Raw genomic sequence first — 12498 nt, 5'->3', positions numbered from 1 at the left:
AAAATGGAATTTGGGGTGGGGGACAAAACACAGAATGTGGGGTGGGGTGGGGCAAGAAACACGGAAAGCGGGATGGGGGAAGCAACACGTAGGGCTGGGGCAGAAGCAATACGGATGCCACGGAGAAGAGAAGCACACAAGTGAGAGGAAGCAACGTGGAGCTGGGAGGAAGAAGCACATGGGGAAGTATAGAACGTGTGGGGAGAAGCAAACAAGGGCGAGTGCAATATGGAGGGGGAGGGGAGAAGCACATGGATTAGAGAGAACAGCTGGAAACACATGCACTCTCTTGGAGTGTTTAACAGAAGAAAAAAAAAAGACTCGCCTGAAATTTAAGCAGTTGAAGGATACAAATAATAAGGCCATGCTCCAGGGGAGGGAAAACACATGAAGAGAAAGGAAAGCCCTAACAAATAAAAAGTAAGCAAATTAACTAACAATAAATCCAGTAGTAAAATGGGCAGACTCTAAGCCCACTGCAAACTGAGAATAAGTCAGCGCTGTCTAGCAGGTGAGACCTAAAACAACAAGCACTGACAAAGCCAACAGGGCTGTGCTTTGCAAGCCCCCAACTTTTATTTCTAAATTTTTGAAAATGTGTGCAATATATTATGCAAGTGTAAAAGCAATAAAAAGTAAACATGTAGATCTCTCTAAAGATGGTGCTCATATGTTTAAAATGTTTTTATTAAAACTGATCCATTGCACAACTAAATAAAAAAAAAATGAAAATGATGCATAGATTAGCATACCATTCCTATTACTGAAGTGGTTTATTTTCTAGGCGGATGTGCACATAGGTAGGAGCAAATTGCAGTCACTCACAGTGAAGAGAGCCAATGGCAGAAGTGGGCTTGCAAACTGCCGTATTCAGTAGGCAGATACAAAATATGAAAGGCACATGCCCAAACCAATAGAAGAAAAGTGCTGAACAAAAGCCCCCCCATGTATTGTACTTGTATTTATATATGGTTTACTACCCCTGACCAGGTGTCAAATCGCTTCATTAGTGGTGAATTAATATAGGGGAATATGACTTAATTTTAATGGTGGACATGTGAGTCTGTTAGCTGGATTGAAAAGGATAATGGAGGGGTAGAAGAGGTACGAGTCTAGAAAGTGTTTATTGGGAGATCATAGTAATAGTAGTAGGTTTGGGATGAGTAAAGAAGTGATGGAGGAGGGTGGAGTCTTTAGAAATGAATTAGGGAGGTCCTAGTAGTAAAATGATGTCTCAGATGAGTCTAAGGTGGGATACGTAAGGGAAGAATTTAGAAAGGGTTGTTTGGAAGATCTTAGTACTAAACTGAGGTTTGGGGGGGATGCAAGGAGGGGTAGAGGAGGGACGAGTCTAGAAAGGGTTATTTTGGTTATCATGGTAGTAGAATGGGTTATTTTGGAGATCATAGTGGTAGAATGAGGTTTGGGTGAGACAGAGAGAGGAGGGAAGGCATATACAGAGAGAGGTATAGGGTGAAACATAGGGTAGTGCTTTGGAGAGACACAAATGTGCTTTTTGTTAACAGTAGTAGTAAAGTAATAGATATATGGATACATAAGTACATGGAAGGTATACATGTATGAGAAGGTAAACTTGGGGGTCATCTTCGACAACAAACTGTCCTTCCAGCAGCACGCAAACTCAGTGGTCTCATCTGCCTTCCACACCTTAAAAAAAAATCAAAAAACTCATTCCGTACCTACCATCTTCCGCAGGCAAAACTTTAGTCAGCACGCTAGTCTTTTCCAAGACCGACTATTGTAATGCCTTACTCCTAAATGCACAACGAAAGGTCCTTAATAAATTACAGACTGTACAGAATGCAGCAGCTAGGACCCTGCTACGCATTCCTAAATTTGCATCTGTCTCCCCCTACATCCAACAGCTGCATTGGCTGCCGGTAAGGAGCCGCATCAAATTTAAAGCCTTGTGCATAGCGTACAAAGCCATTCATAACCATGGCCCCGTATTTCTAAAACAAGCCTTTCGCCCACCCGAACAGCAAAGAACATTGCGTTCATCTTCTGCCCATCTGCTAACAGTCCCCCGCACAAGAAGGGCTAACTGGGGAGACAAACGTTTCACCGTTGCCACAGCTAGACTGTGGAACACTCTCCCTCTCCACCTTAAGTGTGCACCTACCCTGCTTAAGTTCAGAAAAAATCTGAAAACATGGCTATTCCATGCCTAGTTTCCTTTCCTACGGAGAGCTCTGTGACACAGCGCCGAGACACCCTCGGGTATTTGCGCGCTCTAAAAATCGCCAAAAATAAATAAATAACTAAATAAATATCAAGATTTAAGTTGTATATAATAAAGAAACTTTCAAGCGTTGCTGTTTATTAAGCTAATTTATTTGTGAGTGTTTTTATTCTTCTCAATTATTCCATAGGTAAGCAATTGTAGTTATGAGAGAATCTACATATTGTGATAGATTAATGGAAAACCATAAGCATCTAATCAAATAACTAACATGAAAACTATGCAATGATATATATACATGTTAAGCATGGAATAAGATAATAATAAGTAATATATACATTTGTTAAGCAGGCCTAAAGAATATCTATGCATTTATAAACATAATTATTATACGTATTTATACAAAAAATACACACATCTAGAAAGATACATATAATCAAATTAAATGCTTATATAGACAGGGATGTGCAGTACATTTGTGTTTGAGTATGTTGGCTATGTAGGGAAGAGCCACCTCTTGAGTAGTGTTCTGAAGATAAGATAGTTATCCGTGGATCTTATGTTTGGGGATAATGAATTACATAGTTTGGCTGCTTGAACAGTGAAGGATGTGCCACCTATGTTTTTTTTCTTGTGTGGTGGGATTTTGAGGCGAGGTGCCAATCTGGAGCAGAGGTTCCTTTATTAAATGTATTTGGTGATTTTGTTTCTGATGAAAAGCGGCCCTGTTCCATGTATTGCTTTGTGGGTGATACAAAGCAGCTTCGAAGTGGATCCTCTGGCAACCGGTAACCAATGTAGGGCTCTCACGGTAGGGGAGATCTGGGTTTGTGGCTTCACATGTAGGAGTAGTGTGGCAGCAGAGTTCTGAATCCTTTGTAGTTTTTTCATAGTTGATAATGATCCATGGTGAAGGCCATTGGCGTAATAAAGTTTAGACAGTACAAGGGTGATAGTAGCTTGGACCTTGTGTGGAAATCCCAGATGGGGGGTGATGTGTCACAGAGTTTTCATAGTACTGAAGCTTGATGTTGCTAATTTGCACACTTGGGCATTCATTGACAGCTTGGAGTCCATAGAAATTCCAAGGTTTCTTTCTTCCTTACATACTTTAGGAGGTGTCACCAGATTGTCAGGCTAGGCAGCGATTGGGTCATAAGTATTCCCATTCCAACATGTGACGATTTCAGTTTTGGAAGCATTCAATTTGAGATGGCTCCATGTCATCCACTGATGAACGGCTCTGAAGCAACGGAAGAGTTTCCAATGTCTTTGGGGCTTTCCAGTGTAAGGATTATTTGTGTGCCATCTGCATAGTTATAGCATGTGAGCTGAAATTAATTGATTATTGCCAGTAATGACTTCATGTAGATGTTGAAAAGCATGGGTGAGATGATAGAACCTTGAGGGACCCCTGCTTTTATAAAGTATAGTTTGGATACAAAAAGGGGAGAAAGGAAGACATTTGTTCTAATTTGAAGGTAGGATGTGATCCATTCAAGAGCAGTTCCCTCTATGCTGACTTTGTTGTATTACAGTGTCATGGTCATCAATGCCAAAGATAGCTGGGACGTCCAAGAGAAGTAGTGCAGCAACCCCGTTTCGATCTACGTTGTTCTTGAGGTTCTCCCAGATGGCAATGAGTGCAGATTCTGTTCCTCTTCTTGGACAGAATAGTGTTTGGAAGTCATAAAGCATGAAGTTATCTTCAGTAAATTGTGACATCTGGGCGAATGATGCTCTTTCTATCAGTTTGCCCAGGAAGGTACGTTTGTAATTGGTCGGTAGTTGTCGGGGCCAAGCGGGTCCAGGTTAGTTTTCTTTAATAATGAGCATACATATGCCTTTTTAAAGTCTTCTGGAAAGACTCTCATAGTTAAGGAATTATTGATGATTCTTCTTACTGGTGTTGCAGAGAAGGTAGTTAAAAGAATGTTCTTGAAGCTGTGCGGTGAACAAGGGCAAGAAGGGCTGCCGGCAGGCCTGCTTGATTTGACCAGATCCATAAATTCACTTTGTGATATTTGTTTGAAGGAATGCAAAGGCTGTGGTAGCCTACTCTTGAACGTTTTTTTTGGAAAGGGGTTGGTGCTGGTGGTTTTCCTTTGTTTTGAATATGAGTCCAATGTATCTGCTTTGGTTGTGTAATGATTTGCCTGTTCGTCCATGAATTCTTGTGTAATGGGATAAGTTCCTCCTCTGCATTTAGGGTCACGAAATTCTGTGAGAATTTGATACATTTCTTTATTTGCCACATTCAGCATTTTGAATTCTGTCTGAATAGTACCTTTTTTTTTTTTTTTAGCTTTTTTGATTGTTGTCTTGTATAATCTGTTTAGTTTCTGTAGGTCTAGCTTATCTTGATTGCGTTTTTTTTTTAGCCAGGTGTGTCGCAGCTTTCTTATTTGGTGTTTTATGTCTTTTAGTTCTGTATTTCACCAAGGTGCCTGTTTTCTTTTATCCTGTTTTGTTGTTCTGAGTGGTATTAGAAAATCAAAAGCTTCCTGTAGCCACTCATCTAGTTTTTGAATGGAGTTTAATGTGTCTAGATCTGTGTTAGATGTTATTTATGTTTCTAAGTGCTCAAAATTGAGTTTGCTCCAAGGTCGATAGGTGGATGCATTTCAGGTGGTTTTAGATGTGTTGCTTTGTGGTGTTTTACGGTGGAAAGCTAGCAAATGGTGATCTGTCCATGTGACTGGAGTCATCTTTTGAAAGGTAATTAGTTCTGGATTTGCAAAAATGTCATCTAGGATGTCATTGGGTTTGTGGATGTAGGTTCAGTGTGTTGAGGCCAGTGGTTATGGATTTTGGATGGGGCATATTGGGTTTGTCAAACCAAATGTTTAGGTCACCAAGAATGCATAGGTTCAAGTATAATGTTATCCGGTTTGAAACTTCATCTGGAAATGTGTCTGGGAATGTTGCATTGCTAGTTGGAGTTCTATAAAGGGGAAGGAAGTTACAGGAAGAAGATGTTGTAGGGTTTAGCCTGGTGAAGAGGACTTACAACCTTGTATAGGGACATTGTCAGCTTCAGTGAGATTTTTGCTTGAATATAATAGCTAGGCCAACTCCTCTTTTGCCTATACAATTTTGTGTGATAGTTTGACAGCCTAGAGGAAGGGCTTCATGCAACACTGGAGCTATGTCATCTCTCGACTATGATTCAGTTATGAAGAGCAAGTCAGGTTGTGTCAGTGAGTAGGTCGTAGATGTGATGCTTGTTATTAGATAGTGATCGAGCATTCATTAGTAGGCAGATTAGAGATTGGGTTTTGGTGATGGTGTGACTTTGTTTTGTAGAAGAGTGAGCAGTATTTTTTGAACTTGTAACAGGTTTGTCATTAGTGCTGGCATTAGCTGTATGCAGATAGCAATAGTGTTGTTTTTCTATATTGTATTCCTCATCCAGCAGGCTTAGAAGGCATTTTTAATGGGTCTGTGTGTGTAGGTGGTGGAGATGGTGGGTGAGAGTGAGTTGGTAAGCTGTGTTGTTTTCGTAAAGTAGTCTTGTAGTGTAATAGAGATGGAGATGCAAAGTTGTGAAGAGTGGCATGTTGTTTATTTCGTTTGCATCTATTATGCTGGATGGTGTATGAGTTAGGGGTGGTGGTACATCATGCAAGTCATGTTGTAAGGCTCTGAACTGTGGATGAAAGGCGATTGAATGAGAGTTATTGTGTTGGTGTATTTGTTAGGTGAGGGGAAGGAGAGAAAGCTTAGCAGTAAAGATAGTTTAGGATGCGTATTATTTGTGTAGTCAAGAAGGTGGGATTGGGTGTATGTTTTTTGTTGGTGATGGAATGTATTATGAACTAGTGTGTGTGTTAGGTTTTGTTGCACTGGTGTGTGTGTGTGTTATGTTTTGTTTTTGTGGACTAGTGAGAAGAGATGATGAAGTAGTGGTTTTCTGAGAAGGATTTGTCTGTAAGGCATTGTTGGTGATTGGAAGTTGAATGGTAATGGGGATGGTGATATGCTTTGGAAAACATTGTGTGTGGTGTGCGAGATGGGATGGACAAGAGTTATGAGTGTATGTGCTAGATTTGATAGCTGGAAGAGGTAATATGTGTGGTGAGGTGGAGTGCAAGGATTGTTTTATTCAGTGCATTTGGTAAAAAGAGGAGACAGGTGTCGATGGATGAAATGATGGAGGGCTGAGTATCGGTTTGGTGGCGACAGAAAGGGGTTTGATAGGAGTAAGTTACTTGAGACCCTCCCACCACAACGGGTATCTGAGAGCTTCTGAGATGATGCTGGGTGCCTGCAGATAGCACAGTTTTGCTTGACTACTTCTGGATGATACATTTCCTATATTTGACATGAATATCTAAAAGAACTGTCTCTCACAGTAACTACATGGCATGCATCACTTTTATCAATGTTTTTGAGTTCATTTTACATTTTGAGCGCTTTTTGTTATTTCACTGTTGCCACCTCCTGTGTGGTTTTAGCTTCATTGGTCCTATGTCTTTTCCAACTCATTCTGGAATTGTGGTTTGATGACATTTTTCTTGTTGAGTAAGACGCCCTTGACTTTCTTTGTATTTACTCCTAAAAATGTCTAAATCTTGAGAGCTCAAGGACTGTGGACATGAGGGATGTTATGTTATGATTTATTTGTAGAGCAGTCATCCACAAATCCTTCTTGCCACTTTAGGAAGACCAACCTTAAAACCTAACAGGGACGTGGAAAAAAGGCCAGAAAAAAACGATTTCAGCTGCCTTTTAAACAAAAATCAAAGGAAAAGAGGTCCACAGTTTGCCCACTGCTGCAGAAAAGGAATGGTCTCTGTTCTGCTAGGACCGTTCCGGTCCTAGCAGTGGCAAGCAAGAATTGGTTTGACAATATGACAAGCATGATGACTTCGAGAAAGGAAATGCATTTGCAGGAAAGGAGGGTAATGTGAGGTGTAGGGCTTTTAGGACAACTGTTAGGACATATAAGGCTACCCAATATCAAACAGGTAGCCAGTGAAGAGATCACAGTACTGGCAACACGTGATCTACTGATCAATTTTGGAAAGCACTACAGAATTTCGATTCAGTTGCAGTCGACTTAACATTTTGTCTGGAGATTCAAGATAGACTGAATTAGCTCAGTCAAGATGTGACTGAATTATAGTTTTCATGACTTGAGAGGAAAAAAGTGATCAAGGAAGGGGACATTTTTTAGAAGACTTGTAATTAATTCCTCACGTAATCAAGATGTGACTGAATTACAGCTTTCATGACTAGCATATGCAAAAAAAAGCAGTCAATGAATGGAGAATCTTTATTAGAAAGCATAGGTGGAAGAAAGAGGTATCCATCACAGAAAAAGGTGTTGTCCAAGAGAACTCCTAAATTCCACACCATTCCACACCATTGCCAAAGGATCTGGGGTCTGTCCATTTTATCTCACCATAAGGTGGGGCACCATTTTGCGAATTGAAGGTAATTGAGATTGTGGTTTTGGTCACGTGCATCCTAATAAAGTTGATGGCCACTGATCCCCCGACAATGTTGAGGGCCTCTGAAAGAATTTGTCTTTTGATTTGAGACTCGTGTGCACTAGCTAGGTTAAAGAGAAACACCATAAGAATGCATTTAAAGTTATACCACTGCTTGGTGGAGCAATTGTGCAAAGGGAAAAAGGATACATGTTAAACCGAAAGGATGAGAAGATTGATCCTTGTGCGGTCTCACTGTCAATGCCATATGCCTTCGAATAGTACAGAAGAAGCATGACCACTTCTGATCTCCCTTAAGTTAAAGATGGCAGAGGCAGGAAGACATTGTGAATTTTCTTCTACCTAGGAGATGAGTGAAGGCTCCTCCAGGAACTCACCTCCTAGAATGCCCAAACACAGTCTGTCATCCTCATAGTCACAAAGAGCAGTCTGCTATCAAAATTCTTACAAACTGAACTGTCAGCATTCTGTTATACTATTCCCTTTTGTATGTACACAATCTAGAAATCGTATGACACCGCTAAGCTTTCAGGAACTGATGGGTGATTTTCCATGCATTTCTGAGGTCTTTAGCCAAGGGCGGACTTAGCATGTGAAGAGTGCACTCTAACTATTGTAAATGGGCATGCTCTCATAGCAAGTGAATGTGTCACATTCAATGGACTATGAGTGGATGTTTATAGTGTTCAGGGGGTGAGACCAGAGGCTGTACGGAATCGCTTACACTACTTATCTTCGAGGAAGGTAGGTATGTCCATTTTGTGGAAGAAGAGTATGTGCGTAAAGAAACCAGTGGTGGCGAGCGCTCTGGATGTTTCAATAGCTAATGAATGGCACAGCCGGTCTCTGATAGATGTATGTTTGGTAATCTGTCCTGTTGTACAATAGTGCATGGTCAGCTCTGTCAAGTACCATGCATCAGGGGTTAGACTAATGCATTTTATTGATGGTGTCCACATCACCGCAGTAAAACACATTAGTCACACATTTATAAAGTTCCTTAGGGATTATGCAGTGCTGTGCTGAATGAAATCAACCCATGCCTTGAGATTGCCGTACACAGCTGCAGAGCTCTGTCTGACTTGGCAATTTAGTAGGTAGCATCCTCCTGCTGCAGGCCTAAGGCTCATGTGAGACTCGTGAGTCATTGCTGTGGTGACCCCGCAGTCCTAGACTGCAGTTGGATACACTTGCTTCTACGCAGAAAAAACGTAAACAAATATACTGACAGAAGCACTGGATCCAGCATTTCTGGCTTTTTTGTTGTATACATCCATGTACGTAACAACAAACAGCTAAGATGGTCGCAGTTTAGGAAGACGTACCCTGAAGGTGAATGCAGGGCTTGAGTAACCCTAGGGCTAGGCTTAGAATCCAGGGAATGTGGATTTGGAGGAGAAAAGATCAAACCTCTTGCTTCAGGTGCTAAAGTAATGGACTTCAAGTGGGGCTTCATCAGTAAAACCATAAAATTTTCTTGACAAAGCCCCTAATGTGAATCCATCTGGCATAGGGAAAGGGAAATTCAATATGTGTTTTCTTCATTTGTCTCTTTGACGAAGAGAAGAGTTGTCGGTCCACCAAGCACAGTTGCTAAGCATTCTACACAATCAGAACCCCAACCATATAAATGGCAAGTAGCCAAAACCAGTTTTTTAATTATACATGACGGAAATAGCTCAGATGACAGCTCTGCCTTTTGTACTTCTATATACATTGTATGGAAAACGATATACAATGTCCTTGGCATCCCTGCGCATTAGCCTGACAGTTGCAGGAACCAGGAGATACGGTTGGCAGCAACAATAATCGATGTGAGGGGGATAGAGGGTGCTGCTAGTTAGGGATGCACACATTGGGGCACAGATATGCGAAAGAGAGCATTGCTTGCAGTCACTCGGGCAGCTATAGCACAGTGGCTTCACAAGGAAGCCGAGGACCTTCCTGAAGGTTATATCTGATGTGCTCCTGGCCTGCGTTTTGTCAATAGAGAAGGAGATCCTTGTATTGTATTGTGATAGCATTTATATAGCGCTTACTACCCCTGACGGGGCGTTGAAGTGCTTTTTGGTGGGCAGTACATTACTCCACAAAAGCCGGGTTAGAGGCCACTTTATTGTTTAATTTGTTTTGAAGAAATATGGCTCATGCTTCAGTAAAGCATACTTGTGATTAAAGATTAATTGGTTCCAGTTGTATGCTCTCAAGATTAAACAATGTCATTGATTATGTCTAAAATTGTATGTGGCTAAAATTAATTTTATGGAATGGTTAAAATTAGATTTAGAGGATAAGTTGGAGTTAATTATTAGGCGAATAATTAATTAGTTGGTTACAATAGTGGAGTTGTAAGGACATTGTTGGTAGGAGATATGTGAGGTGTGCAAGTGGATTAGAAAGGAAATCTGGAGATGGTTACGGTCTAGGGGAGAAGGGTTATGTAGGCCCCAAAGACAGAAGCCAGGTGAGTAGGAGGAGTGGAGAAGTGAAGAGAGGTTGATTTAAACTGTGATAAAGTTGTGTCCATACTTCTTAATTTCATACTCAGCATCTTCATATTGTGCGCCAGGTGTACTATTAACTGTTTGCAAAATACTGGTTGCAATTTCCACCAGTAATTTTGCTATCACCAAATAATTTTCGGAACCGACCTGTGTATAAATAGATTGGTTCGGAAAATTCTGATTCGGAGTGGGTGGCACGCTAACTTACCACATTAATAATTATGATGTAGGTAGCAATTTTTTTGCAAATGTTTGTTTGAGCGTTAGAAGCGGTCCAGCTGTGTGCTGTGTTAGCTTAGGTGATGGCCCATACAAAGGCGTTTGAATAACGCAGCAAAGGATGGAGACCCAGATGAGTGGATGAACGCTTCCCATGATTGGCTATAATTGATCCCTAGTACTCTGAAGATCATGAGAAACTGCTAAGAATGTGCAGGAAATTGCAATGAGATGCAGCCTCAGATCAACAGGATCCTCTTGTGGCCGTTTGGGAAATGCAAATAGTACCATGGCACCCTTCCTAATGTAATCTGTACCAATCGGAAAGGAGACATTTCCTCACTGTCAGAAGATTGGCACTGAACACAACACAGCAATTCACAGCTCCCTTTGATGGTCCAGTCAATTGATTACTCCAGGAGTAGACCAGAGCAGATCATCTCTGGGATTCACTAAACAGACCGAATACCCAGCGTCCATTTTTGATAGTACTTAGCTACACCGCAACCGACGCACTGGGCTATTAATGCACTTTGAAAGTTTGCATTTGTTCGGCCAATCTACAAGTTACAAACCAGAAACCTAAAGCCTGAAGTCTTGGTTTTTTCCATATATGCTTATTTGTGGATGGCTTGTAAGTAGCTCTTTAGCCTTTTTGAAAAACACCTACACTCGAGTGGTCAGTTTCACTCTAAAGAGGTAGCACTATGGATTCCAAAAACAGGTAGTGATTGCAAACACTACAAATCTTTTTTAATCAGGAGCGGAGCATTAACAGCCACAAAAGTAAAAAAAAAACAGGCTCCCTTTTTAGAAACAATCGACTTTGCAACAAGTTTGGCTGTGGTCTAAAGTTAGACATTGCGAGCTAGGGACCTTGAGCCTCTCAAGGTCCCTGGTTCTCACTGCTAACTTTAGACCACAGTCAAAAGAGAGAGAACACTTTTGTTGTCAAATCATCTAGTTTCCCCCAATGTGGTAAGTCTCAGCTGCCCACTCACTGTCTCTTCGGGCTCACACATACATTACGCCACGTCTGCATTACCTTATTCTTCTAATAATACCAGTATATCATATTCCATGCATATCATATCCCTATATTTAATGACCTCATGTATCAAACTATGCCCGCACTAGACTCTATATGTATGTAATATCTGATGCATGCTTTATCCCTATAATTTAATTCCCCTTGCACAAAGCACCCCCTGTCATAAAAGGCCACTCTGGTTTGTGACTAGGGTTGTTTGTGTGTGGTGCAATGGGGACAGGGCTGGCTGGTCTGCTACTTAAGGGTGGCGCAAAGATGGCTTTCCATTTGATTGGGACTCTTTTGTAATGCATTAAAAAGCTAAAAAACAAAAGAGAGGAATGCTACTAATGGTAATTCTCAAGGTTTGGGAAGCTTTAACTGAAGCATAACCAACCACCTCTTTCTGTAGACTCTGTCAATTCGTCTCTTTACTATATATTGTCCTGATTTAAACACCTCTCTAATCAGCATTCCGTCTATGCAGTAGTCAAATGTTTGAATGCCAAATTAATAAAAAATATCTTTGCATTAAATAACCCTTAGAGTACAAATGCACAAGAGGAAAATGTGGGCTTTTGTTACTGGGTCACTGGAAGAGGTGCCTGGCCACAAGCTGCAGGGAGGAGTTCTCCTATGATGAAGGAAGCATATTGCTGTGGACATTGTCACTGCTACTCCGACGTTTCAGCCATTCCGAGTAAGCCATGAAGTAGAAGCCGTGAGTATGGGGAAGGTGCTAGTGACGCCTCATCCTACCTGCGGAACTTAACACAACGTGCTTACAGAGGGGAGTTCTACATAGTAGGGGCCTCATCAGAACTAAGGTTCATAGTAGGCTGGTTGGTCTGTGAAGCATGCAGTCTGGAACAAGTGGGCTCACCAAGGTATTGACTGGTGTGCTGATGGTGTCTTCAGGCATCACTGCTACAGTACAGAGGGGGGCATGTTACAAAGTTCAATAGATTGAGGGAAGAGGTTGCCAGATTGCCTTGGATTTGGTTCTGTCCATTGCAAATTGGGGATAGATTAGGTGAGGGGGTTGACTATTAAATGTTCTTGGCCGCAGCACGACTTCCAAACTTC

General features: G+C 41.3%; 1 protein-coding gene across 1 annotated transcript in view; it reads right to left on the bottom strand.

The window, feature by feature from the left end:
* Window positions 1-12498, bottom strand: part of FASN (fatty acid synthase) — a 180040-nt gene that overhangs the window by 130409 nt on the left and 37133 nt on the right. The gene's annotated exons all lie outside the window — the stretch shown is intronic.

The sequence above is a fragment of the Triturus cristatus genome, chromosome 7, assembly GCF_964204655.1.
Source record: "Triturus cristatus chromosome 7, aTriCri1.1, whole genome shotgun sequence".
Taxonomy (NCBI): Eukaryota; Metazoa; Chordata; class Amphibia; order Caudata; family Salamandridae; genus Triturus; species Triturus cristatus.
This window is presented reverse-complemented; position numbering and strand designations above follow the sequence as displayed.